Below are 6,597 nucleotides of genomic sequence, written 5' to 3' on the forward strand. Positions count from 1 at the left end.
GTCTCTCAACCGCAATTCAGCTATGTTTCTGTCGGTACTATATCTGAGCGTTATTGGTATCATTATCTCCCGAGCTAGCTGTTAGGATCCTCATGAGCCATGGATCTTGTCACCCTCCTCTCTTCTCTTCCTTCCATTATCTTGCTTGACGTTGAGATGGAATGAGGGTTGAAGGGGATTGAATTTCGGAAAGGAGAATTGGGGAAATTCGGAAGAGAGCTTGAAGGAGCTCTTGACCTGTTTATCTAAATTACGTTAACTAGAGTGAACTCAATTCCTAATCTTCATTACCCTAGCCGTCCCCTTAAATAGGGTGGAGGACGTCCAAAACCCTAAAGACCTCTTGGGTCAATGGTTCAAACCAATAAATGCTAAACCAACCCAAACCATAGACAATACCAAACCAAAGACAATTACATGGAAATGGAAAAACACATTAATTAATTCCTACGCCTGTTGGTAACTCGTGATGCTATAGAGTCCATAACATCACCCCCCTCCTGGAGAAAGAGCTTGTCCGCAAGCTCGAAGGAAGGATATAAAAGTTGAAATGTTGATAATTGCTCCCATGTGGTGTCACTGGGATCGGCATCGGCCCACTGGACTAGAATTTCCCAATCCCCTTGAATGTGGCGTGCTTGTATTACCTGAGCTGGAATAGAAAGGACTCTACCCTCATGTAGTGGCGGCAGTGGAGTGTGTAGTAGGGGCGAGTCACCATGGAAGGGCTTCAATTGGGAGACGTGAAATACATTGTGGATCTTTGCTTCCGGTGGGAGCTGCAAACGGTATGCCACGGGCCCAATTTGGTCCAATATCGGAAATGGACCATAATATTTTGGAGACAGCTTATGGCGCTTGGCTGCAGTCAGGGACAGCTGGTGGTAGTGTTGAAGCTTTAACCACACATAGTCTCCAGGGCAATAAGATGCCTCTCGGTGCTTTTTATCATAAAAGCGTTTCATAGAGTGTTGGGCCGCTTGCAGATGTGTACGTACCTCAGTGAGCATAGCATCTCGTTCAGCTAATGCTTGGTCCAAAGTGACGACTTTGGATGCCCCCGGTTCATATGGTAACAAACGAGGTGGATCTCTGCCATAAACTACCCTGAAAGGAGTAGTACCCAGTGCTGTGTGGTAAGATGTGTTATAGCAAAATTATGCCCATGAAAGCCATTTCACCCATCTTCTAGGTGCGTCCCCCACAAAACAACGAAGATACATTTCAATAGTGCGATTGACAACCTCTGTTTGTCCGTCCGTTTGTGGGTGATAGGCTGACGAAAATGCCAATTGGGTGCCCTGTAATTTGAATAATTCCTTCCAAAAGAGGCTGGTAAAAATTGCATCCCTGTCACTGATAATGGATGAGGGAATTCCATGTAATCTGACAATGTTGTCCATAAATAATTGAGCGACCTGAGCAGCAGTATATGGATGTGCCAAAGCAAGGAAGTGCCCATATTTTGAAAACCGATCAATGACGACAAAGATCACCGATTTACCTGATGAAATGGGAAGTCCAACAATGAAGTCCATGGAAATATCAGACCAGATTTGAGATGGTAGTTGCAGAGGTTGCAGTAGGCCGACTGGACTTAAGGATTCGGCCTTGTTTCTTTGACAAATCAGACAAGCAGCTAAATAATCAGCAATTGTGCTCTTCATGCCCTTCCAGTAAAAGTCCCGACTGATTCGGAAATATGTTTTCTGTCGACCCTCATGTGTGCTATCATGGATAGAGGACAGGATTGTGTGAAGAAGTGGTGATGTATTATGTAAAAATATCCTGTTTTTGTAGAGAATGAGACGATCCTGAATCGTCCAATGAGGAGCAGCTGTCCCCTGTTGAATATCCTGATATAAAGACATAAGATCCGGATATTGATTTACTTCCTCACGAATAGAATCTAATAGCAGTGCACGTGGGTGACTGATAGCATAAATTTGAGTGGTGGAAATATCCCGACGTGATAAGGCATCAGCCCCCAAATTCGAACTACCTGGCTTATAATGAACCGTAAAATCAAAGCCCATGAGTTTAGTTAACCAATGCTGCTGTGGGGATGTGGTGAGGCGCTGTTCCAGAAGATACTTGAGGCTGCAATGATCTGTACGAATGAGAAACGGTCTTCCCCAAAGATACGGTCGCCAATGTTGGACAGCCTTGGCTAACCCAATCAATTCCCTCTCATATGCAGCTAACTTATGGTGGTGTTGTCCCAACTGACGACTGAAATAAGCAATGGGGTGCCCCAATTGTTGTAACACTGCCCCTATACCTCCCCCGGAGGCATCACATTCCACCACAAATTCTGCCTCAAAATCTGGTAATTGTAGGACTGGCGCTGAGGCTAAGGCCTCCTTTAACAGGTTAAATGCCTGTTCTGTTGAAGAAGACCAGTGGAAGGCATTTTTTTTTAGCAGGTTGTTGAGTGGTGCTGCTATCTGTCCATAAGATTGGATAAATTTTCTATAATATCCCGCTAAGCCCAAAAAGCCCTTTAATGCTGTAGTGGAGGTGGGAACAGGCCAATCTGTAACTGCCTGAATCTTGCTCTGGTCAACTTTCACGCCCCCAGCTGATATGACATGGCCCAAATATGCCACCTCAGATGTACCCATAGCACATTTTGATTGATTCAAAACCAAATGATGAGAGCGTAGAATGGTAAATACCTGGTGGAGGTGGTGGAGATGTTCTTCCCAATTTTTGCTGTAGACCAGAATGTCATCAAAAAAGACTAACACATAGTGGCGCAGAAGTGATGAAAAGACCTCATTCATGAGGGCCTGAAAGGTGGATGGTGCATTGGAGAGACCGAAGGGCATGACGAGGAACTCGAAATGACCGTGATGTGTGCGGAAGGCAGTCTTCTCCACATCCGCCTAGTGAACTCGTATTTGATGATAGCCTGATTTCAAATCTAATTTGGTAAAAATTGTAGCACCATGTAACTCATCCAGCAACTCGTCCACAACTGAAATGGGGAACTTGTCCTTAACTGTGTGCAAGTTTAGTTGCCTATAGTCGACACAAAATCTCCAAGATTTATCTTTTTTACGTACAAGTAACACTGGTGAGGAGAAAGGAGATCGACTGGGCTGGATCACACCCTGAGCGAGCATATGCATGCACTGTCGTTCTATTTCATCTTTCTGGATATGTGGGTAACGATAAGGCCGCACCACTACTGGATCAGTTCCCAACTTTAAACGAATGCGGTGATCGCAATGACGCACTGGTGGTAGACCTGTAGGGTCATTAAATAAATCCACAAATGTTGTAAGTAAAGGAGCTAACTGATCATCACCCGTGTGTTGAATATGCAAAGTGTGAAGTGCGTAAGGGACCTGTGCCACAATGCCTTGTAATGTAATCTGGCCCTGTGGTGCTGAAAATGTCATAGTCCGAGCCTGAAAGTCCCATAATATCGGTCCTAATAACTGGAGCCATTTGACCCCGAGCACCAAATCAAATCCAGCCAATGGAATGACTAGTAAATCTGCCTGAAAGGAATGCCCCTCAATGGTGAAAGGGGTGTTAGCACATAACCCCACGCTAGCAATTTTGGCCCCATTGGCCACTGAAACTGAGAGACCCCTTTGTTGTTGAATTTCCAATCCCAATTGTTGCGCGGCTGGTTCACTGATAAAATTATGTGTGCTGCCCGAATCAACTAAAGCAAGTAGCATGAGATGATGTAACCTGGCCTTTACCTGCATGGTATTAGAACTACGCAGGCCATGCATGGCATGGAGGGAGAGCTCTGCTTCCTGTTGTACCTCTTCCACAATTTCATTTTCAAGAAGCTCTTCTGAATCTTCTTCCAATAATTCAATACTGAATAAACGTTTACAGGTATGTCCGGGCAAGAATTGTTCGTCACAATTAAAACATAGGCCCTTTGCCTTTCGAGCATCCATTTCCTGTTTAGTCAAAAATTTACGTGGCATAGAGTGTGGAGGAACATTAGTAGCCTGATCTGCTCGGTTAGGGGCAGAGGACCCAAAACGTGGACCAGATGCAGTACCCTGTGTTCTGTTTTGCCAAAATGGTTTTCTTTGTAAAGACTCTTTTAGAACTCTCTGTTTGTGCTCCACAGCCCTGGCATAATTCATTGCAGAGTCCAAATTTGTTGGACCCAGTAATTCCACTTCCAATCTGACTGCCTCTGTCAATCCAGCATTAAAAATCTGAACATGTAGGTGAGGAGGAACAAATTCACTAGCTCTGGCCAACCTTTCTTGGAACGTTTTTTGGTAAACCTCTAAGGTGCTGGTCTGTTTGTAGTTGATCAATTCCCCCACTGGGTTGCTGCTAGCTGGAGGTCCGAACCTTAACTGGCAAGCATGTTTAAAGTGCAGCCAATCCTGAATGGAATGGACATTTCGGTAGTGATGGAACCACATGAGCGCTTCATCGAGCATGTGGTAGGCGGCTAAAGTAACCTTGTCCATTTCCACCATTTGTTGATGATAAAAGAATTGTTCACATTTCGTGAACCACAGTAAAGGATCTTTAGAGCCATCATATGTAGGAAAGTTAAGTTTAAAGTACCTGGGAACCGTTGATGGTGCTTGTGCGTGAGTGGTCATTGAACCCATTGGTTGGCGCAAGGGTGGATTTGGTGGTGGCGTGAATTGTTGGTGGGGAACTGGTTGTTGTTGAAAATTGGTTGCTGGTGGTGGCGTTGGTGCTTGAAGTGCAGCAAGTTGTCGTAGGATGGATTGTAGAGATGATTCCAGAGTTTGTAAGGTAGTATTGATGTGAGAAATTTCAGTACCTTGAAGAGTGGATCGTTGTTGAAGGTCTGAAAGGACTTGACGTATGTCCTCTGGAGAAGAGGAATCACCGAGGGTGGACCTGTCTGATACCACATTGTTAAGATCCTCACGAGCCATGGATCTTGTCACCCTCCTCTCTTCTCTTCCTTCCATTATCTTGCTTGACGTTGAGATGGAATGAGGGTTGAAGGGGATTGAATTTCGGAAAGGAGAATTGGGGAAATTCGGAAGAGAGCTTGAAGGAGCTCTTGACCTGTTTATCTAAATTACCTTAACTAGAGTGAACTCAATTCCTAATCTTCATTACCCTAGCCGTCCCCTTAAATAGGGTGGAGGACGTCCAAAACCCTAAAGACCTCTTGGGTCAATGGTTCAAACCAATAAATGCTAAACCAACCCAAACCAAAGACAAAACCAAACCAAAGACAATTACATGGAAATTGAAAAACACATTAATTAATTCCTACGCCTGTTGGTAACTCGTGATGCTATAGAGTCCATAACACTAGCTGGCTGATTGCCTGTTTTTCGGTATTCTTGATCCTTGCTTCATGCTTGTAGCTGCTTATCTAAGACCTTTTGTTATCTTCGGAAAATCTCTACTATTTAACTGTTGCCAATCCGATTTTCTGTCATCCAACAGAAAATCTCTGCAAATCCGCATTATTATCTGTTGTTTTATTGCCGATTGATTTCTGGAAATTTGATCTTACTGCTTCTTCGGGATATTACAGCTATTAATCCGGAAGATATCTCCTCTGCTGGTTTACGAAAACTCCTCTGCCATTCCGTTCTGTCGAGGTTCTCTCGGAAAGTTTCCTGCTATAGTTGCCATTTCTGGAAGTTGCTCTCTGGTTTTCCCTATTCGGAAGGGGGGAAGAAGACGATGCTGCTTCTCTTCATCGACAGCTTTGTCTCCGCTTCTGGAGGTCCAAGATGACACGGCCACTGATTCCACGAGCTATTTGTCATCCTCCGTTTGTGATTCTCACAGGTTCATAGCCGGCTATTGTTAGGTTCTTCCCTTGCCATGGATCGAGTCACCCTTCTTTCCTCTCTTCCCTCCATGGTTGATCTTGACGTTGGAAGAGAAACCTTGTTCCTTGAACGAGTAATGGTGGAACTCAATTTAGAATGAAGGAGCTTTGGAGGAAGCTCAACCTTGGACCTCAAAAGGAGAATCCGACCTTGACCTCTGAGGGAGAATCAGACCTGTAAAATATAATTTTCTCAATACTTGCCTCTCTTTTCCTTCACGTCCCCCTAAATAGGGTTGAGGACGAAATACAAAAATGACCCATTAAGTCAAGTGGTTCACGCCACATTACACTGAACCAACCCAAATTAAACCAAACCAAATAAAGTAAACCAAACCGAATTGAAATTACATAAAAAGTAAATTGACATAATTTAATTCCTATGCCTATGGATAACTCGTGATGCTATGGAGTCCATAACATCACCCCCCCCCCCCCCCCCTTGGAGAAAGAGCTTGTCCTCAAGCACAAAGTATGGGTAGAGGGTGCGAAACGCCGCTAATGGCTCCCATGTCGTGTCACTGGGGTCAGCATCAGCCCATTGCACTAAGATCTCCCAATCACCCTGAATACGATGAATTTGTAATACCTGTGTCGGGGTAGAAAGTACACGTCCCTCATGGAGTGGTGGCAGCAGGGTGTGCAGCAAGGGCGAATCACCGTGGAAGGCCTTTAATTGTGAGACATGAAAGACGTTGTGAATTCTGGCCTCTGGCGGAAGCTGCAATCTGTAGGCCACTGCCCCAATGCAGTCCATCACCTGAAAGGGACCA

Source organism: Aristolochia californica, unplaced genomic scaffold (genome assembly GCF_029961685.1).
Source record: "Aristolochia californica isolate CCGP_79_NKW_82.1479 unplaced genomic scaffold, dmAriCali1.0.hap1 SCAF_13, whole genome shotgun sequence".
Taxonomy (NCBI): domain Eukaryota; kingdom Viridiplantae; phylum Streptophyta; class Magnoliopsida; order Piperales; family Aristolochiaceae; genus Aristolochia; species Aristolochia californica.